This window comes from Macrotis lagotis, chromosome 1 (genome assembly GCF_037893015.1).
Source record: "Macrotis lagotis isolate mMagLag1 chromosome 1, bilby.v1.9.chrom.fasta, whole genome shotgun sequence".
In the NCBI taxonomy this organism is placed as follows: domain Eukaryota; kingdom Metazoa; phylum Chordata; class Mammalia; order Peramelemorphia; family Peramelidae; genus Macrotis; species Macrotis lagotis.
Window position 1 is genome coordinate 267,643,240 of NC_133658.1, and position 24,560 is coordinate 267,667,799.

Consider the following 24,560-nt stretch of genomic DNA (forward strand, 5'->3'; position numbering starts at 1 on the left):
GGTCATTTTCTTTTGCTATTTTACTTAAAATCCATCTCTCTGCTCAGCAGTCATCTGCATTTTGGGAAGAGGACCATTTAAAGGACCCGCTTTGAATTTGAGGCTTGAACCTGCAGTTTTGCATATGGGGCTAGTTGTAGGTGCACAGGCACAATCTGGTACTGAAGTTGATAATTCATCTTTCTTTTGGATGTAAATGCCTAATTATGCAGAAGATAGAAAAGTTTATCCACCCACCAACATACTTCCCCCTAAGTTATCCCCATCATATAAGCAAACAATGCAGGTGCATATATGAAGAGTACCTTTTGTCAAATTAGAACTCTTGCCATATTTTTAAATTTGGCTTCTGGTAATTGAGTCTAATTTAGCTATGATGAGGATAGCCTTTAATGAAATTTTGAAAAAGAACTAATGGGCCCATTAAAGTGAAAAAGAATTTAGAGCCACTGACTGTAAATGAAGTGAAGATGATTGCAATTGATCATTATCCCTAAAATCAAAATCATTGTTTTGAAATGAATGGAGATTATTTTTCCCTTTCTGGACCTGGTAGCAGCATCCCTCATTGAAGCTATCTTGCTTTATTGTCTTATTTTGAGCTTTAAGCTTCCTCATATTAGACTATTAGAGTTCTGAACTTCCTAAGTCTGCTTTAAAACTTTTGAATCTTTCTTTTTGACCTCCGTGAGTCCTAACAGTGGCACATCTACTTCATAGGGAAAAGATATTCAATTTCTGGTCAATCAGCAAACTTTTGATAAGCACCTCTTTATTTACTAAATATAATTGCTGAAGAAAATGGAATCTTAGACAATATATTAAAATTATTTGCAATAGAATAGTGATCAGGATATGGGTATTCATGTATTTAAGATATGTATGACAAAACAAAACAAAACAGAAAAAAACCCTTCAGAATCTGATGAACACTTAATAAAAATTACCTCTTATATATGTCTTTCTCTTAAACCTGATTCCTCATTCTGAAAATAACAAATCTGAAAACATGCTTATCAAAAAAATATGTATATGCAATGCTAACCTGACTATCTGCTGCTGAGGGGAGGGAAGTGGGAAGGGAGGGTGAAAGGAAATTTTGTAACAAAAAATATGCATGTATATATGGATGAAAAAATAAACAAATAAAAAAATTAAAAGATATCTATTGAACTGCAATATGATTGTTCTATTTAGTTTCATTGTATTTTTTAGTGAATGTGCTTGGGAAAAAAGATTTTTAATCCTCTCTGGGATGTGAATTGAGAATACTATTAAAGTACTAATTTTTAGAGAGATCATTCACAACCAGGCCAACAATACTTCTGGTGTGTTTTCTATGAGAGTTATGTGCTGATCCATGGCAGTATAGTGAATATGATCCTCATTACACATATTACAAAGTGAATTTATAGATTTGGCACTATAACAATCTAACTACTAAAAGATACTTGTAGAAACAAAAGAAATGGGATATCAAAGACAGTAATAAATATGATAAGGATTTGTCATTCAGTTATTTTTCAGGCACATTCAACTTTTCATAACCTCATTTGGATTTTCTTGTCAAAAAAACTGTAGTGGTTTGCCATTTCTTTTTCAGATCATTTGAAGAAACTGAGGGAATAGGATTGAATGACTTTCCCCAGGGTGACATAGCTAGTAAGTTCCTGAGACCAGATTTGAACTCCAAAAGAGAAGTCTTAAATGTTCCTAATCCAGCACTTTATCCATTGTGCCACCTAACTTCCTGGAGAGAATTTGAAGGCAAATAAAATTCTAGACCTCAACCTCTAATATAAGGAAGCAATCATCAAATCTTTGTACTATTGCATTGAAATAAATAAATAAATAGATCAATGTAACAGACTGGACAATGTAGAGAAGAAATAATGAAACTCATAACTTTGCATTCATTATACTCTAAGGCATCAATAAATTAAACACTTTTCTAGGTAGTTAAAAAAACCATCTAGGAAACCAAGAAAGTAGGCTTGAAGAAATATATTATATATTAATTTTCATAAAATATATACAAGAAAGATATGTGACATTCGTTATATGGGGAGAACTTAACAATGCTTGCCATTTAGTAGGCACATATTGCTTGTTGACTGACTAATCATTGACTGACCATTAAAAGAGAGAGAAGCATATGATCTGGATATTTCAGAGCTAGGCATAGGAGAGAAATTCTTAACCAATAAATATCTTTATAAAAGAGAAAATAGAACAATCTGATAGCATAAGATTGAAAAATATTTAAACATCAAAAATAATGCATCTGTCATAAAAAGGGAAGTGGTTACCTAGGGGGGAAAGTGTATCATAGAGCAGAAGGAATAAGTTAAATATGGGGAAAATTTCTTCCAGATCTTTATTCATGCATATACAACACTTAGGGACTCCATGGACCATGTTTTCAATGGGGTCTTCTTTGGAGAAGATACTGAAGGGGTTTTCCCTTTTTTTTCTCAAGTTCATCTAAAGCCTACTTTTTTTTTTACAAAGCAATTTGTTTAATTGACTTGGCCAAGGTCACATAGATAGATAATTATTAAATATCTAAGGTCAAATTTGAATTCAGGACTCCTCACTCCACTGTGCCACTTACCAGCACCACAATGCACACTTTTGTGAGACAAACAAAGAAGAAGTAAATTGATTAGGGTCACACAACTAGGAAGTAGCTCAGATTGTATTTGAATTCATGTCCTCTAGTCTTTAACCTCAGGACCCACTGAGCCACCAAGTACTTCTGAATCACCATGAAAGTCAAGGGAAATAATAATAATACAAAAAAAATTGGAAGAGAATGCTGAGAAAACACAAGGTGAATGCTGAGAAAATACAATATGACTTCAAAAGAAGAGATGAAAAAACATGCCAATTCTTAGCAAAAGAAGCCCAAATGTGTGGAGTAGTGCTTATGATTTCAGATTCTTTTCCATAATTAATTAGGTGATTAGGAGAGTTATTAATTTTTTATTTTTAAAATATTGTTCATTTAAAGTTTTGAGCTCCTTCTCTCCTCTCTTCCTCTTACCTATTTCTGAGGATGTAAGCAACCAGAGATAATTATAGATGTACAATTCTGCAAAACATTTCTACTTTTGTTACTTTGTATGAAAGACTTGAATAAAGCAACTAAACAATATAAAACAATAAAAATAGTAAAATCCAAAATATTTAAACAATCACATAAAGTCAACTTCCAGCCAAGATGGCAGAGAGAAATCAGGCACTGTGCTAAAGTCTCCTGGCTTTCCCTGAGAACTAATATGAAATGGGCCTCTTAACAGAATTCAAATCCACAAAATCCAGAGAAGAACAAAGGAGAATAACATCTACCAGCCAAGTCTGTGAACTGGGGACAAAGAGTAGTGAGCCAACACAGGGACGGTGGGCTGAGATCCAGACTAACATAAGAACAGCTGTGGAAATCTTTGGCTTTGTAATCAGGAAGGAACTCTCCAGTAAGGTTGGAGGGAGCATTACAGCTGAGTGGGCAGGAGAGATCCAATGTGGTTAAACATAAATACAGTCAGCTCTGCCTGCCTGGAAGTCAAGGGCAGCAGGCCCCATGTTTTCAGTGGAATTCCCATGTTTCCATTTAAACCCCTTCTGCCTCCCTGTGAAAGAAAGGGACTTTTCCCAGAACAAATACAATAACAACAATTTCCCTCCTCCCCAGGCTCAGATGTGGCAGCATATCTCTCAGTACTGGGTGAATAATAAGATTAACTACATAGCATGAGGACCCAGACCACACTGTTCAAGGATAATTCAGACCCTGCTTCTGCCCCCACCCCCCAGGCTTAGGGAGCGGGCAACAAATCAAAGTTACATATACTCCAGAGAAAGCCTATAGCAGGAGCAGGATAGTGGCAGACCCTAGTGGCAAGCCCACTTGGAGTAATTAAACCCAATCAGCAAAACCTCTAGAGTTTTCAAACCAAAGGTCTGTGAATCAGTCCCTCACCCCAACACAAGATCCTAGGAAAATTAAGAAAGACCAACAAAAAGGGGGGTCCATTGAAAACTACCTCGAAGTTAAAGAACCTAACTCAGAGAGAGCTAGAACTTCTGAGGAGAATTTGAATTGGTCTCCAGCCCAGAATGTCTTCTTAGAAAAGATTAGGAAGGAGTTTACAAATATTGGGAAAAGAAACCCAAGAGAAAATTAACACCTTACAAGAGGAAATTAAAATCTCAAAAGAACAAAATATTTCTCTTAAAACTACAATTGGACAAATGGAAAATTCCTTCAAAAATAGAATTGACCAATTGGAAAAGGAGTTGCAAAATGTAAATGAAGAAAATTCTTCTCTAAAATAGAATGGAATCTGTGGAAACTAATGACTTCATGTGACAGAGGGAAAACTTAAGAATCATTGACCTCTCTGAGGACATTGAGGATAAAAAAACAGGATTTAATATTTCAAGATATTTTGAAGGAAAATGGCCCTGCTATCATGGAACTAGAAGGCAAAATAATAAGTGAAAGAACACATAGATCCCCTTCTGAAAGTGATCTCAAAATGAAAACACCAAAGAATAATGTGGACAAATTTCAGAACTATCAGAGCAAAGAGAAAATTCTGCAAACAGTCAGAAAGAAAGTATTTAGATACCAAGGAACCACAGTAAGGATTACACAGGACCAGCTGCATCAGTATTAAAGGATCAAAGAGCTTGAAAACAACATTCCAAAGAGCAAGGGAGCTTGGAAGGCAGCCAAGAATTTACTATACTTCAAAACTGACCTTTCTCTTCCAGGAGAAAAGATGAATATTTAATGAAATAGGAGACTTCCAAGTTTTCCTTATGAATAGACCAGAGCTCAATAGAAAATTTCGACTTCAAACAGGAGACTTAAGAGACATAGGAAATAGTAAAAATAGGAAAAGAAAAAATGTTATCCAATAATATGAAACTTGATAAAATGAAATGAAAAATATTTTGTCTCCATCAGGGAGAAAAATTATCATAGCTCTTGAGAATTGTAACTCTATTAGAGAAAATATACTTAGCCAAAAGTAATGGACACTCATGATCTGTCTGTGATTCATAATGGTTTAAAAACAATGTCCTTTAAAAGGGGGGGCAGTAAAGAGACGGGAGGATGGAGGAGATTAGATGGGGTAAAGCATGTAACAAGAAAAAGAACAAAGAACCTATTGCAATAGAGGGGGAAAGGGGGGGGGTGGGAACTGCCCAGATTCTTCCTCTCATGAAATTTTGTTCAAGGAAGGATTAACATACACACACTCAGTTAAATTAAAAAACATTAATCTTTCAAATATTGAAAAGGGAACAGGAAAGGGGGGGAAGAAAAGGAGAATTAAAAGACAGAAGGGAAGGAAGAAGAGGTGAAAGGGGAACTAAAAGACAGAGGGGAAGGAAGAAAGGGGAAAGGAAAGAGGAAAGATGGAACACTGAAGGGGGTGGTATTCAGAAGTAAAATACTGGGGAATATTGATAAATTAAAAATTGAGGAAAATACAAACAGAGAGAAGGTAACATGGATATGTTTTAACTTTAAATGTGAATGGGGTGAACTCTCTCATAAAATGTAAGCAAATAGCAGACTGGTTTAAAAAAAAACCACAATCTACAATATGCTGCTTACAAGAAACTCATTTGAAGCACAGCCAAAGTGAAAAGGGGGAGTAGCAATCCTTAACTCAGACAAAGCATTTGCTAAAATAGATTTCATTAAAATAGATAAGGAAAGAAATAATATCCTCTTAAAAGATACCACAGACAATGAAGTAAATTCAAAACTCAATATGTATGCACCAAAGAGTTTAGCATCCAAATCCTTAGAAGAAAATTTGAATGAGAGACAGGAAGATTTAGACAGCAAAACTACTGATAGGAGATCTCAATGTCCCTCACCTGGATTTAGATAAGTCAAACCATCAAATAAATAAGAAGGAAGTTAAGGAGGTAAATAGAATGTTAGAAAAACCTAGATATGATGGACCTTTGGAGGAAATTGAATGGGGATATAAAGGAATATCCTTTTTTTTCTGCAATACATGGCATTTGCAGAAAAATTGACCATGTATAAGGTATAAAAACCTTATAATCAAATCTCAGAAAGACAGAGATACTGAATGCATCCTTCTCAGATCATAATGCAATAAAAATCACATGCAATAAAGGGCTAAGGAAAGACAGACTTAAACTAATTGGAAACTAAATAACCTCATTGTAAAGAATGAGTGGATCAAAGAACAAATTATAGAGAGATTCAATGATTGCATCCTTGATAATGCCAATAACTAGACAATATATCAAAATAATGAGATACAGCCAAGGCAGTTATTAGGGGATATATTATATCTTTAACTGCTTATATGAATAAAATGGAAAAAAGAGGAAATCAATGAACTAAACATGCAACTAAAAATTAAAGAAAGAAGAAATCAAACCCCCCCATTAAATGCCAAATTAGAAATTCTAAAAATTAAAGGAGAAGGTAATAAAATTGAAAGTAAGACAAACCATTGAACTAATTAGCAAAATCGAGTTGATCATGATAAAACCAATAAAATTGATAAAACTTTCAGGAATTTGATTAATAAAAAAGAAAAAAGAATAACAAATTACCAGTATCATAAAATGAAAAAGTTGAATTCACCATCAATGAGGAGGAAATTAAAGTAATAATGGGAAATTATTTTGCCCAGCTGCATGCCACTAAATTTGATAATCTAAGTGAAATGGATGAATATTTACAAAAATATAAATTGCACAGGCTAAATGAAGAGGAAATCAAATACCTAAATAACCCTATCTCAGAAAAAGAAATTCAGCAATCTATAATTGAGCTTCCTAAGAAAAAATCTCCACAGCCAGATGGATTCACAATTGAATTCTAGCAATCATTTAAAGAACAATTGGTTCCCATTCTATAAAAACTATTTGGAAAAAATAGGTGTTGACAGAACTCTGCTTAACTCCTACTATGACACCATTATGCTACTAATACCTAAACCTGGAAGAGTCAAAATAGAGAAAGAAAATTATAGACTAATTTCCCTAATGAATAGGGATCTTAAGAAAATCTTAAGAAAAAATCTTAAGAAAAAAATCTTAAGAAAAATCCTAGCAAAGTGAATACAGCAAGTTATTACTAGGATTATACACTATGACCAAGCAGGATTTATCTCAGAAATAGAGGATTGTTTCAATATTAGGAAAATTGTTAGTATCATTGACTATATCAATTGCAAATCTAACAGAAATCATATAATTACTTCATTAGGTGCTGAAAAAGTCTTTGACAAAATACAACACCCATTCCTTCTAAAAACACTAGAGAGCATAGAAATAAATGGATTTTTCTTTAGAATGATTAGCAGTATCTATCTGAAACCATAAACAAGCATTATATGCAATGGGAATAAGCTAGAGGCATTCCCAGTAAGATCGGGGTGAAACAAGGTTAGCTTCTATGAACACTACTATTCAATATAGTATTAGAAATGTTAGTTTCAGAAATAAGAGAACAAAAAGAAATTGAAGGAATTAGAATTGGAAAGGAAGAAACAAAACTTGCATTCTTGATGATGACATGGTGGTATACCTAGAGAATCCTAAAAAAATCATCAAAAAAAAAATGCTAGAAACAATTAGCAACTCTATCAAAGTCGCAGGATATAAAATAAACCCTCATAAATCCTCAGAATTTCTTTATGTTACTGACAAGATACAGCAGCAAGAGCTTAGAAATAGAAATTCCATTTAAAGTACCTTCAGACAATCTAAAATACTTGGAAGTCTATCTACCAAGGCAGACTCAGTAACTCTATGAAAACACCTATAAAACACTCTTCACACAAATAAAATCAGATTTAACTATCTGGGAAAATAGCAACTGATCATGGATAGCCCAAGCTAATACAATAAAAGTGGGAATTCTATCTAAATTAATCTTACTTAGTGTCTTACAAATCAAACTTCTAAAACAATTACTTTAATGAATTAGAAGAAATTGCAACTAAATTCATATGGAGAAACAAGAATATTCAGGAATTTATTGAAAAAAGGTGCAGGTAAAAGTGGCTTAGCCTTAACATATCTAAAATTTTACAATAAAACATCAGTTATCAAAACTATCTGGCAATGGCTATGAAATAGTGGTGGAGAGGAATAGATTAGGTACAAAAGAGACAGCAGGAAACAATTATAGTAATCTGCTGTTTGATAAATCTAAAGAATCCAACTTCTAGAATAAGAACTCTTTCTTTAATACAAAACTGTTGGGAAAATTGGAAGTTAGTATGGCAGAAACTTGGATTAGACCAACATCTCACAACCTATACCAAGATAAAGATCAAAATGGGTACAGTATTTAGACATTAGAGACTATATTATAAGCAAATCAGGAAATCAAGGAATAGTTTGCATGTCAGATCTAAGTAAAGGAAAGCAATTTTTTGACCAAGAAAGGTATGATTAAAAAAATTAAATTAAATTAAAATAAATTAAAAAAAATAAATTAAAATTAAAATCATTAAAAAATTAGATAACTTTTATTACATTAAATCAAAAAGCTTTTGCACAAACAAAACCAAGATCAAAAGAAATGTGGTAAATTGGGAAAGAATTTTTACAGCTAGTATTTCTGATAAAGGACTCATTTTTAAAATATATGAAGACCTCAGTCAAATTTATAAAAAAAAAAGCCATTCCACAATTGACAAATGGTCAAAGGATATGCAAAGGCAATTTACAGATGAGGAAATCAAAACAATCCATAATCAAATGAAAAATCATTACTAATTATAAAAATGCCAATTAAAGAAACTCTGAGGTACCATCTCACACCTATCAGATTGGCCAATATAACCAGAAAGGACATTGTTCAATTTTGGAAGGAATATGGGATATCTGGGACACTAATACATTGTTGGTGCAGCTGCAAATTCATCCACCCTTTCTAGAGAGTAATCTGGAATTATGCCCAAAATGCAATTAAAATGTACATACCCTTTGATCCAGCAATACCACTACTGAATCTATACCCTAAAGAGTTCATGCAAAAGGGTACAAACATCACTTGTGCAAAATTATTCATAGCAGCCCTGTTTGTAGTAGCAAAGAACTGGAAGTCATGGAAACAAAAGAATATTGCACACCCTAACAGCAACATAGGGGTGATGATCAATCTTATTCGACTTGCTCATTCCATCAATGCAATAATCAGGGACAATTTTAGAACACCTTGTAAGGAGAATACTATCTGTACCAAGGACTTTAAACAAAGAATAAAGTCTATTACCTTCATTTTATTGTAAAAAAAGTGTCTTATGTGCTACATAAAATTTGCTATCTCTAATATTTTATTTTCTCCCCAAGGATATGATTTCTCTCCTAACACATTCAATTTCAATCAATGTATAGCATGGAAACAACATTTCCAAGATTACCAAACTGCCTTCTGTGGGAGGATCATGGAGGGACAGGAGTGTGAAGGAAAGATTGTAAAAGTCAAAACCTTACAGAAAATGATGACTAGAAACTACTATTGTATATAATTGGAAAACAAATTAAATATTAATTAAAAACAATAGCATAAAGCCAATAAACATAAATATATGAGAAAATATTATTTCACAATATATAACTGGACAAATGATATAAAAACAGATTTTCAAAAGAAGAATTTTATTTTATTAATAATCTAATGAAAGAATGCTCCATTGGTAAGTGCAAATCATAATAATCCTAAGACTTTGTCTCATAGTCAATCAATATTTTCAAGGATGATCAAAAAATAAATCAATGTTGATGAAATTGTAGAAAGAAAGGCATCCAAATGCCCTGTCTGTGTGCTTTGAATATGTAAAATTCTGGAAAGTATTTGCAAATGATTATTCAGATACTATGCAAATAAATTGTCTAAAATTCCCATAGCTTTGATCCAGGCATTACACTTAGTTAAATACCTAAGAAAGCCACTAAAAAAAAATGAAATACACCAAAATATTTTAACAGTACTTTGGAATTAATAAATAATTAAAAGAAGCAGAAGCTCCAAAATTGAGGATTGTCTAAACAAATTGTGTTACATAAATGGAATATTACTGTGATATAAGAAAAAACCAATATAATGAATACAGAAAAGGATGCAAAGTAAAGAAAAATATATAATACCTTTAGTGAAAAAAACAAATTACAAAGCAATAGGAAATTAATTATGCACTCCTTTGCAGTGGTTTTAGAGAGCTCCTGAATGTGAGAATTACAGGTAATGTCAGATAATTTTTTATATTTTGATTGTTAAAGGGGAATTTTTGTAAATTTTTTTCTCTTTTTTTATAAATTTTCTTTTTCTTTCTTTCTTTCTTTCTTTCTTTCTTTCTTTCTTTCTTTCTTTCTTGTTTTTCCTTTTCATAAGAAGTGATTTTTCTGTAAAGGAGTAAATCAATAAGAAATTCAGGTGATATAAAAATAAAGTCTAACAAGACCCAAGATGATGGAAAGAAACTGGAAACTTCCCAGAGTTCTTCTCAGTTCTCCCCACCAAAATCTTAAAATCAAACCTCTAAATGAATTCTGAAGGGACAGAAGCCCCAAAAGAAAGAATGGAGCAATTTTACAACTGAAGACATTTTGAAAGAACTTAAGGAAAGGTCTGTCCCATGTATGTGGAAGAGGAATATAGTCCAAGTCAGGTAGGGTGTGGGAAAACGTGTGGGAGAATCATAACCAAAGCAAAATAAAGCAACCAAAGCCCATTAGATCTGCCTTAGCAGGCCGGTGGCACATCAAGTTTTGCATAAGGGTTCCAGCCACAGCATAGAAGAAAATTTGCAAGTCCTAGAACAAATGCACAGTTGGCATAAGTAGGCCAGACAACCTCATATTAGAAAGCAAAAACCATCACCTGAGATCCCAGTGTGAGAATTTATTGAGGAAGCCCATGACACACATCACAAAAGTCTTGGGACACCATCTGCCCCAGGAGCAGAGTTCAACTTTAAAAATCATAAACTAGGCTAAAAATGAGTAAGAAACAGAAAAAAACCCTGATCATAGAATACTACTGATATTTATGATGAAATTGGGGAAGTGATACTATAACATGCACAAGAATTCAATTTGAGTGAGGGGATGCTCTGCTAAGTAATAAACCTCTTTTTTCTCCTCCAGAGCCATCTGGGGCCAATGGCCAGATATTATGGTGACATGAAAGATCAAAGCACTAATTAAAAAGAGGACATTGGAAGAAGGCCAACACATGAAGCCCCAGAGGGGAATATGAATTGGTCTCACAAACGAAAGTCCCACAGAAGAGTTCAAAAAGAATTATTAAAATCAAGTAAGAGAAAATGAAGAAAAATGGAAAAAGAAGTAAAAGGTAATGAGAGAGAGTTAACAGCTTGGAAAAGGAAGGACAAAAATTAACAGAAGAAAACAACTACTTAAAAAATACAATTGGTCAAATGGAAAAAGGAAACAATATTTTACAATAAGATTTGACCAAGTGAAAAAGGAATTACAAAAGCTAACTGAAGAAAACAATTCCTTAAAAATTAAAATTGGGTAGGTGGAAACTAATGCCTCTATGAGACAAAAAGAATCAACTAGATGAAATTTGAAAAATTCAAAGGTAGAATAAAATGTAAAATATCTCATTGGAAAAACAACTGACATAGAAAATAGATCAAGAAGAGATAATTTAAGAATTATTGAACTAACTGAAAGTGAGAATAAAAAAGAGCCTGAATAGTATCTTCCAAGAAATCAAGGAAAATTGTGTCAATGTCTTAGATCCACATTGTAAAATAGTTTTTATAGAATCCACCAATCCTGTTCTAATAGATATGACAAAATGAAAACTCCAAGGAATAACAAATTAGACAACGTACAGAATTATCAGTCAAAGGATAAAACATGAAAAGCAACAAGAATGAAACAATTCAAATACCAAGGAAACACAGACAAGATTTCACAGAATTTAGTAGGTTCCACATAAAAGACTACAGCATCAAGAATATGATATTTTGGAGGGCAAAGGATCTTGGATTACAACTAGAGTCAATTACCCAGAAAAACTCTTTCAAGGAAAAAAGATGGATAGTTAACAAAATAGGGAATTGTCAAAGTTTCCTGATGATCAATTTTCAAATACAAGACCAGAGGGATGTATGAAAAGACAAATAGGAAAGAAAACATTTTCTTATTTCATTTTTTTAGTATTTATAAGCCAATGGGGTTTTGTGACTTGTCCAAATTTGAACTCGGGTCTTCCTGACTCCAGGACTGGTGCTCTATCCACTGCAACACCTAGCTTCCCCAAAAAATGTCCAATGAGATTAAATTGTTTGCATTTGGAGTATTTCCAAAAAGAAAATAAACTTTAAGTAAGACCTTGACCTTGACAGAGATCTTAAAGCTACAGAACCTATTAACAAAAAAGAGTGAAACATGTTCTCAAGATAACATGGAGGAATTTCAGTAAAGGATGGGTAAAAGGGGAGTATAGCACAGCGTAGCTGGGAGAACTAGGAAGCCACAGGAGATTCTTAGTCATAGGGCAGTTCAGTTCAAGGCACAGCAAGCCAGTGTGGCAGCAAGTCAGTAGTGAGGAAGACAAAGTTCAAATCTTGGATATATTGGTGAAACAGAGGGGTCTGGATTGGGCTATCCTAATGGAGGGAACAAAGTACCACACAGACAATGCCATAAGCAAGTGGCAAGCCGCAGACCAGACCCCTGACCCCAACACAAAAAAATTAGGAAGTATACCCCATCTTCCCCCAAGGAGCAGAGCTCAATTATCAAAATGAGCATAAAAATAAAGCCTCCCAAAAGCACTAACCATAGACAGTTAATATTCTGATAAGAATGATAAAAATACCATCCCAGTAGAAGAAAGCATTGACAAAATACTGATGAATGAAGCCTCAAAAGACTTTATGAATTGGTCTTAAATCCAAAAAGACTTCTTGGAAGAGCTCAAAAAGAATTTTTAAAAGCTAAAGGGAGGGGCAGCTAGGTGACACAGTAAATAGAACACTGGTCATGAAGTCAGAAGCATCTGAATTCAAATCCAGCCTCAGACACTTAATAATTACCTTGCTGTGTGACCTTAGGCAAGTCACTTAACCCAAGTGCCTTGGAAAAAAACCCTGAAAAACATTAAAGAAAAGAGGAAGAACAAAAATGAAGAAAAAAAATGACAGTCATGAAGTATAATGAAAAATTGAATGAAGAAATCAAGCTCTGGAGGCACCTAGGTGTCACAGTGGATAGAGTGGCAGTGGATAGAGCACTGACCCTGGATCAGGAGTACCTGAATTCAAATCCGGCCTCAGACACTTAATAGTTACCTAGCTGTGCGGCTTTGGGCAAGCCACTTAAGCCCATTGCCTTGCAAAAAAACCCTAAAAAAAAGAAATCAAGTTCTTTAAAAGAAAACTTGATCACCTGGAAAAGGAAAACAGTTCATTTAAAAGTAAAATTAACCAACTGGAAAGGAAGCACAAAAACTAACAGAAGAAAATAGAACCCTAAAAATTAGTATTGAACAAATGGAAACTAATGACTTTATGAGAAACCTAGATTTTATCAACACATCCAAAAAGCTGAAAAAATGGAAGAAAATATAAAATCCCTCTTAGGAAAAAATGATCAATCTGGAAAATAAATCTAGGAGAGATAATTTAAGAATTATTGTCTACCTGAAAATCTCAAGCAAATAAAATAGTTTGGGCAATATCTGTCAGGATATTATCATGGAAAATTGCCCTAATATCCTATAACAAGCAAAAACATAATTCTTCAAAGAATACACCAGTCACTTCCAGAAAGAGAAACTAGAAAAAAAATCCAAAACATATTGTATCCAAATTTCAGAATTCTCAGCTAAAGGAGAAAATGCTTACAGCAACTGAAAAAAAGTAATTTAAATACCAAGGAACAAATGTCAGGATTATGGCAGGTCTTCATCAATGTCAACATTAAAGGAGAGACATTAGAGAATAAATATTGTCACACAAAAAAACCCACAAAGATGTGCTATAATGGGGGAAAGAAGAAAGGGTGAGTGCAGAGGAAATCTGATTCACAACAAATTTGTTCTAAAGAAGGAATAACATGCATCTATAATTGGGATTAAAACTTTCTTCTAACCTAAAGGGAAGTAAGAGGAGAAGGGAAAATAAAGGGGAAGAAAGGACTGATAAAAGTGAGGGAGAAAGTAAAGTAAAAGTAAAAGTAAAGTTGATGCAAAAGTTAAAAAAATAAAAGCAGAAAGGAGAAGGAAAGGGAAAAGAAGTGATCAAGAGGCAGCTGTCAGAAGCAAATCATTGGTGAGACTGGTTAAGATGAAAGGAAAGAAAAATACAAACAGAGGGAAGTTAAAATGGAGGGAAATAAAACCTTAGTAATCATAACTGCAAATGTGCATGGGGTAAACTCTCCCATAAAACACAAATGGGTAGCAGTGTGGTTGAAAAACCAGAATCCTTCAGTATATTGATTTTAAGAACATTTGAAGCAGAAAGATATACACAGGCTGGTGCAGAATATATTATGTTTAAGATTAAGTAAAGAAAGCAGGACAATATAACTGTGCATAAATTTTGATCCAACAATATGTCTATATCCCATAAAATATGGGAAAGTTTCATATGTACTAAAATATTTATAGCAACTGGTTGTATAGTGACAAACAATTAGAAACTGAGGTGATGCCTATTAATTGGAGAATGACTCATCAAATTGTGGTATATAAATGTTACGAGGTACTATTTTTCTGTAAGAAATCTAGAGCCAGCAGACTTTAGGAAATCATGAGAAGATCTATATAGATTGATATTGAATAAAGTGAACAGAACCAGGAGAATATTGTACACAGTATCATCAACATTGTGAAGTGATCAACTATAATTGATGCAGTTTTTCAAATCAGTTCAGTAATCAAGATAAATCGCCAGAGACTTGTTATGAAAATGTCATTCATATCCAGCCAAAAAACATAGAAAATTGAATAAATAAAACAAACTATGGAGTTTGCATGCAGTCAAAACTTACTATGTTCATTTTTTAAAACTTCTTTTATTTTTTAATTTATTTCCCCTCAGTTCTAATTCTTCTTTCATGATATAACTATTATGAAAATATGTTAGATGTGATTGTACATGTACAACTTTTAGCAAATTGTTCACTACCATGGACAGGGGAGAAGATTGCAAAGATGGCAGAAAAATGTGAAACTCATGAAATAGCAAATGGATTCATGTTAATCACCTTTGCTGTTTTTGGGGGGAAAATAAAATAATAAAGATGCTAAAAAAAATAAAAAAGTAATTTCTACACAACTTGGATCAAATAAAAGGTCAGAATTGAACAGAAAATCCAATTTTCAAATATAAGACTAAAGAGATCCATAAATTATGACTGGGGAAAAATTTATATTCAGCAATATTAAATAGTTTATATCACTATTTGAGAAGAATTAAACGTGGAACTCTTGTAAACTATATCTCTATTAAAAGAAGCATAATTTGATAGATGGTGTGAGTATAAGTTGATTATGATTATATAAAAATTAAGGCAGAGGGAAAAAGGCATTGTACCAGGAAAATAGGAAAGGGTGAGGCAGCATAAGATAAATAACAACACATGAAGAGAATCCTAAAACATCAACAAAATAATTTCCTGAAACAATTAACATCTTTAGCAAAGCTGCAGGTTATAGAATAAACACATATTAATAAACAATTGTATATATTTTCAGCATAGTTCAGCAATAAGAAATAGAAAGAGAAATTCCATGTAAAACAACTGTTAGTAGTATACCTGACAAGACAAACCCAGAAATTATATGAAAATAACAAAATATTTTTCACACCAGTAAAGTCAGATCTTAATGAGTGGAAGAATATAAATTGCTCATGGGCAAGTGAAAATAATATAAAAATGACAATTCTACCTAAATTATTTTCTAAAGCTAGGAAAAAAGTTACAAAATTCAAAAATATCAAGGGAAGGGACACCTAAGTGGCATAGTGGATAGAATACTTTTCCTGGATTAGGAGGATCTGAGTTCAAATCTAGCTTCAGACATATAAAAATTGCCTAGCTGTGTGACCTTCCACAAGTCACTTAACCCTATTTCCTTGAAAAACAAAAACAAGGGGGAGACTACATTGTGCAGTGGATAAAGCACCAGCCTTGGAGTCAGGAGTACCTGGGTTCAAATCCAGTCTCAAACACTTAATAATTGCCGAGCTGTGTGACCTTGGGCAAGCCACTTAACCCCATTTGCCTTGCAAAAAACTTAAAAAAAAGAAATAAAACGAAAACAGAAACAAAACCATTGCCTTGAAAAAACCAAAAGGGGGGGGGTGGAAGGTAATCTAACCATATGAGATCAAAATCTGTTTTATAAAATAGCAGTTATCAAAGCTGTCTCATACTGGCTAAGTGTTAAGAGTGGTAGAAAAGTGGAAGAGATTAGGTACCAAAGAAACAGTACTAAATGACTATAATAATCTACTGTTGGATGAACTTGAAGACTGATTTCTGGCCTAAAAACTCACTATTTGAAAAGAAATGTTAGGAAAACTATAAAAGAATACAGCAAAATTTAGGCATAGAATAAACATCTTATACACTAAACAAAGATAAGGTCAAAATGAGTACAAGATTTATAAAAATATAAGTTATTCCCCAGTTGATAAATGGGTCAAAGGAAATGAATAGGCACTTGTCAGATGAAAAATATTAAATAAACATATAAAATACTATGTCATGATTCTTTAGGAACATAGAAATTAAAACAATTCTGAAGTACAGCTTCTCACCTATAGGACTGAATAATAAGACAAATACAGAAAATAATTAATGATGGAAAGCAAGTGGTAAATCTAGGACACAAAATCATTGTTGGTGGAATTGTGAAACTCCCCATTAAGATGAGTATAACTGTTGTTACCACTATTATTCAATATTGTACTAGAAACATTAGCTTTAGCAATGAGATGAAAAAGAAACTGAAGGAATTAGAATAGGCAATGAATAAACAAAACTGAGTATTTAAAATATCATCATATTTTACTTAATGTATCTTAGAAAATCAACTAAAACCATTTGAAATCATTAATAACTTTAGCAAAGTTGTAAGATATAAAATAAACTCACATAAATCAAGAGCATTTATATTTTAACAAACAACAACAAGAGATAGAAAGAAACATTACATGTAAGCTAATTGAAAACAACACAAAATCCTTGGGAGTCTATTTAACAAGATCTGAAGTCAAATCTATATGTCTGGAAAAATGTCTTCTCATGAGAAGACTGAACTAATAAAAGAAAAATATCAATTCTGCCTAAATTACTTTAGGGCCATACCAATCAAATGGTGACAAAAAGCATTTTATAAATGGAAAATTTTAATAATATTAATCTGGAATAGCAAAAGGTCAACAATAACAATAACTTGGGAATTCATAAAAAATGTAAAAGAATGTTACCTATCTATACCATATATATATATATATATATATATATATATATATATATATATATATATATGTATATATATATTAAAAAGAATAAGTTGTGAAGCTTTTTTGGTACTGGCAAAAGAATAGGTAAAGTAAAATAGATTAGGTACCAATGAAATAGTATACAATAGAATAGCATTCTACTGTTGGATAATGCCAGAGATTCCAGATTCTGGGCAAAGAACTCACTATTTGACAAAAACTACTGGGGAAATTGGAAAATTGTATGACAGAAACTAGGCATAGACCAATATCTCACACAATACGTAAAGGTATGCTGAAAATGAGCATATGATTTAGACATAGAGATGCAATAAGTCAACTATCAAAATAAGAAACAGTTTATCTTCCAGTACTTGGAGACAGACAGGATTCTTGATCAAGCAAGTGATATAGAACAGTGTAAACTGCAGAATGCATAATTTTGATTATATTGAATTAAAAAGGTTTTGCCCAAATAAAATCAATTGTAGTCAATGTAGAAGGGAAAAAGAAAGGAAAAAAAGAAAGCTGGAAGACAATTTTTATAATCAGTATTTTTGATAAAAGTCTCATTTCTAAAGTGTCTATTATTTTAAAGAATGAAAATCATTCCCCAATTGACAAATAGTCAAAGGATATGAATAGGCACTTTTCAGATGAAGATATTAAGGTTATCTGAAAATCATATGAAAAAATTCTCTATTAATTAGAGAATTTCCAACCAAACCATCTTTGAGTTCCTACTTCACACATCAGATTGATTATTATAACAAAAATGAAAATGATTAATGTTGGCAAGGTTGTGAGAAAACTGGGTCATTATTATATTGTTGGTGGAATTGTGAACTGATCTAACCTTTCTGGAGAGCAATTTGGAATTATTCCCAAAGAGCAATAAAATTGAAACAATGATACAAATAGGTTTATATCCCAATGACATCAAGGCGACTAATTCCGTATCACAAAGAGACAATGATAAAGCAGAAACGACCCACATTTACAAAAAATATTTGTAGCAGTTCTCTTTGTGGTGGCAAAGAATTGAAAATTGAGGACAGTGACTCTACAAGTTATGGTATATAAATGAGATGAAATAATCTTTTATATAAGAAATAATGAGTAGATGAATTTCAGAAAAACCTTGAAAGACTTACGTGAACTCATTCTGAGTGAAAAAATTAGACCGAGGAAAGTTTTGTACATGGTACCAGCAACATTGTGTGATAAGCAAGTATTATAGATTTAGCTCTTTTAAACAATACAATCATCAAAGACAGGTCCAAAATTCTTATGATGGAAAATGCCTTCCATGTACAAAGAAAGAATTATGGAGTCTATATACAGTATATACCCTATTATTTTCACTTAAAATTTTTTTCTCAATTTGTTTCTCTTTTATTCTGATTCTTCTTTCACAACATGACTAATATGGAAATATGTCTAACATGATTGTATATGTATAACCTATATCAGATTACATGCTGTCTTGGGGAAGGTATGGGAAAGGAGGGAAAATATGGAAACTCAAAATCTTCTTAAAAATATATGTTGAAGGGGCAGCTAGGTGGTGTAGTGGATAAAGCACCAGCCCTGGAGTCAGGAGTACCTGGGTTCAAATCTATCTGGTCTCAGACACTTAATAATTACCTAGGTAAGTCACTTAACCCTGTCTGCCTTTCAAAAAAACCCTAATACATATATATATATATGTGTGTGTGTGTGTGTGTGTGTGTGTGGTGTGTGTGTGTGTGTGTGTGTGTGTGTGTATGTATATATGTATGTTGAAATCTATCCTTGCAATTGGAAAAAAGATGCAAATAAAACAATGAAAAAAGTAATATATCAAATCTATTTGATTAAATATAAAGAAAACTATATGTTTATATATGTAGCTATGTATGTATTATCATTTTCAAAGTTAAGAATGTAAGAGTTCACAGATTCTTATACAGTCCTCTTCATATTTCCAAATAGTAGTGATTGTTCACATTCCAAGATTTTTACTATGACCTGTCATAGTTTAAATAATATATTCAACCTCAGTTTTCTGAAAGAGTAGTTAAAACAAACTAAAAAAAAAACCCAAAAAACATAAGATTGGGGTTTACTTGAACTTAAAATTAACCACTATAAAAAACTTTGTGTTTGAATAATAAGTAAATACCAACTGATTGACTTTCCTCCCATCTTTATTTCTTGGGGTTATTTCCCACTTTCTGATTCTTCCGTATTAAACACATTGTCCTTCCATGACCATGAGGTACATTAGCTACATTTTTAAACTGAGACTGCCTCCTGTTTAAATGGATAATCTGCTCTCTTTCCAATTCCACTGTTAAATTTTCTTCTGATGAGATTGCCAGTTTGCCAAAAGAAATCTATTCTTATTTGATCAGTCAATAATCTGCTATTCTTCTGGTATTAAGTTCAAGTTGATCAACAAAATACAGTTAGAAAACATATTATTATTATACTATTTTATATCTGAAGAGATTGAACCACTAAAGAAAGGAAATAACTTATACTTCCCACCTCCTTAATTGTATTATAGTTAGTAATAATAGCATATCTATATCTATATCTATATCTATACATATATATATATATATATACTTGTATAATATAGCTATATAGATATAATATGTTTCAGGCACTTTGATAAGCCCTTTTCAAATATTATTTAATTTAATCTGAGATATAACTACTCTTATTTTCCCCATTTTGTAGACAAGGAAACTGAGGTAAACAGTGCCTTAGCCCACATGTGAACTCCAACTCTTGATAATGAATCTAGGAATAAGAACAACAAGCTTTTGGTTGTCTAAATATACTGCCCTTAAAATCATATGTTCAGGAGTGAATTGTTTTTTTTTAATTCTTTATATCAGGGAACTTTCCCTCTATGCAATTATATATCTAGTCTTCAATTTACAATCTGAGAGATTTTGAGAGGATAAATGACTTAATCCAGGGGGAAGAAAATCAGTCAGTATCTGTTCAGAATCTTCATTTTCTTGACTCCAAGGCTATTTATATCTCTATCCACTTCATCATGTTGTCTCATAGTTTCCATGATCACTCTCAGCATAATATGGTGGTGACCAGATTGCTCAAAGCAATGTCTTAGGCCAAGAACAGTCCACTCCCTTTATGTCAATCCTTTCAGGTTCAGAGGCAGTTAGAAAATACTATACAATATTACCATAACTCCTGTAGGCACATTGTAACATTGCTGGTGCTAGATTAGCATTGGCTTCTCAAAGTCCACATGCAGCATTGTAGCTGTTGTCATTCATATAGAGAAAGGCATCTAAAGAAGAAAACTTGCCTTCCTTCAGCAGTCCACAGTTAAGAGGAAAGAGGTAGCTAATCCAAGAGTCCTCCATCAAGCTCCAAAGTTTGATTTATTTGTTTGTTTTCTAGCTTTCATTTCTTGGATTTGATTGATTAGAAATAATTAGAAGTTCTCATTTTTCAAAGCAGTCATCTCACAAACAATTTTCTTTCTTAAGTCAGTGAGGATTTCCCAGTTCACTTCATAGTCTATGTCCCTGGGGAAAGACTATATTAGAAAGCATGTGGTAAAATAGTTTCACAGTTCAAGTCTTAAAGCTTTGTTACAACCAAAGAAAACCCAGAAATGATTGCTTCCCATAAATTAATAATAGGGCCATATCTTAGAAATATTGAAAATAGATGCAAGAGATATTTGGCTTGTCATAGTATCAGCATCAAAAATGTATTTTTAAAAATCTTTTTTTTTTATCACACAAATGGTTTATCATAGAGAATCAGTGTAACGTAGTGGAAAGAGGCTTTGGTAAATAGAATGTAAACAACTAGAAGGTAAAAGTTATTTCCCCCTTATGTTTATCTTGAAATAAAATAAAACAGAACTTTTCATATATTAAGCACATAGTAATTACATATTGGATTGAATTATAATAGCAAGAGTCAAAAGACCTGTGTTTTAGTTTGGGTTCTTAAATTTATCAGCTATGAGATCCTTGATAAATCTTTTGATTTGTACAAGTATTATATATAAAATTGAAAAGACATAAATCTTACTTGCTTCATCTACATCAATATATTTCATGGGGTAGGGGAGTGGCAAAAATGATTTCATTAATGTTTTCCATTATTCAAAGTAAAAAGAACCTTTAAGTCACAATTACATACAATAGTTCAGCTTCTTTTTGTATTGTTAAAGATATGCAAAGATAGTTTTCAGCATTTGCCTTTTTGCAAACTATTGAGTTGTACATTTGTTTTGGCAGTCTCCTAGCTCTCTCATTCCCCTTGGCAATATACAATGTGTTACAGGAAGTATGTGTACAACATCTTTCTATGTTAGTTATATTGTGAAAGAAAAATTAGACCTAAAGGGAGAAGAGCCATTATTTACAGAAAAAGAGTACCCCAATCATTTTCATATACCTTAACTTATTGAGTCATTTCCCAACAGCTGGACATTCCATCAATTTCCAGCTCTTTGCCACTAAAAAATAACTACCATACATATTTATGTACATTGGGTCTTTTCTCCTTTTTATGATCATTGGGAAATAGACCTAGTAGTGGTATTATTGCACCAAGGGTTTCTATTGCTTTTGGTCCTAGTTCCAGTTTTGCATCAGTTCACAACTCTACCAAAAGTGCTTTAGTGCCCCAATCTTCTCACATCCTCTCAAACATTGATCATTTTTTTGTTAATCTTTTTTAGCCAATCTGATAGGTGTGAGGTAGTTCTCAAAGTTTTTTCATTTGTATTTCTCTTATTAATAATGGTTTGAAACATTTTTTCATATGATCATAGGTAGCTTTAATTTCTTTATCAGCAAACTGTTCAACTGAAAACTTTCTATTCTGACTTAGTTCATTATATATTTTAGAATAGAGTACTTTATCAAAAACACTTGCTGTGAAAATTGTTTCTCATTTCTCTACATTCCTTGAAAACTTGGTTGCATTGGTTTTATTTGAAGACCCTACAAGCACCCCTTCAAGGAGGTGAGAGGAGGTCAACAATTGCACATTTTACATGTTTTTACTTTCTTTAATAAATTGATCAATTGTATAGATTCTTCCCTCTTATTTTCCTTTTTTTGTCTTTAAGATATTACTCGTTACAAAAGGTAAGCACTTGAAGAACTCCTTCTGTGTGTCAGACATTAAGTCTTTAATAAATATTATCTCATTTGATTCTCATAGCAACCAAAAAGGTAAATGCTATTATCACACCTATTTTTAGTTGTTGGTGCTAAACTAAACACACTTCAAGTGTCTTATCTGGGTAATATAGCTAGTTAAATGTCTAAGTCCAGATTTGAACTCAGATTTTCTTTACTTTCTGGCCAGTCAGTACTCGATCTAACCTGATGCATGAATCTTATGGAATTGACTAATGGACTAAAAAAAGTAAATGAGTTTACTTGAGTCAACATGCTTATATCAAAATGGAAATTTCTCCTGACTTCAATTACTCCTAGTTAAGTGATACAGATCAATATATTTAACCTCTGCCTGTCTCAGCTTTCTCATCTTTAAAATGTGGATAATAATAGCACCTACTCCCAGGGTTACTATGAGGATCAAATGAGTAATTTGTAAAGCACTTATCACAGACCCTGTCACATAAGAGGAACTACATAAATAATTAGTATTTTTATTATAAATCATGGTACATGGAAGAAGTCATCAAATTTTCTGCACTCTTCTCAGCTATAGAATAAATGCAATACTATTTTTTTCTATTTATATAATACTGATAAGCATGCACACAGATTTAGGATACTTGGAAAAGATACAGTGTTGTTAAAAAAAACAAAAAGCAAAAGGCATTTGAAATTATTTTCAAAAAATAAAAAGGAAGTCAGAGTGCAGTTTCAAGCATTGACCTAGGATCAGAATGAAAATGTGGAGCAGAATTAGGGCCCCACAAACTGGAACAGTAAGCAACTTCATGAAGAGAGTGAAATCTTGGGGTCAGGTCCAACAGACTATTGCTACTCTCTTAACAAGCACTCTAGTTTCAGTAGAAGGTATTGAAGATGGTTTCACTGTCATTGAGGAATAGAATATATCCCTAGACCCTCCTGTAGAGAGTGAAGATGAGGAAAAGGATAGACTTATAACACTGAGCATCAGAAGCCTAATAATCATGGAGAGCGAACATAGGTAGATACTGAAATGGACAATGACTTGAATGAGTTGGCCTGCCTACCCCTAGGAATCCCAAAACAATCAATTCCATAGTAGTGTAATAAAAAAGATGATTGCACACAAAACTGCAAAATCCTATTTCTTTTAAATATATAATAAAGTTCTCATATAAATTTCTTTTTTCCCTTTTTTTTTTCTTTCTTTGCCTCCCCACCCTAAAAGAAGGAAACTATTAGATATAAATAAATGCTTAGTGGGAAGAGTATGGTACAAAAGATTCTCCAGTTTGACAAGAAATCTTTTCATGGATTTTATTACTACTGAAAATAGTTTTTCCTGCAATTATTGACCACCTCAAGGCACAATGGGATAAATTTCCAATCCCTAATTATTTTTCTACTTCTTTCTTTCTACATTGCATTAATATTTGTACTTCTCTCCTAAGATCCATTTTGTTCAGTTCTGTATATTTAGGGACCCATCTGCCCAAATCCAATCCACCTTAGCATTTATACTTTGCAGAGAATAAAGCAGCCTATGCACATGGTCCCAAAATAGATGAATAAATAAATAGGAATTAAATATTACAGTCAATGCACCAAATGATCCGATTTCATCAATACAGGTCTATCTATAAGCCTCTCTCTCCCATAAGGCTAGTAACAACCATGCATACCTACTTATTAGCAATAATTATTACACAGATGTTCCATCCAACATGTTGGTGGGGGGAAGAGTACTTTTTTCCTACTCTTTTCTTATCTAAACCCTATCTCTGCTTCAAGACATATCCTCAAAAGCTATCTCCTTTGTGAAAATTTTCTTTCATCTTGTTTCACTAATTTCTTCCTGCACTTAGTAGAATCTATTACACAATAT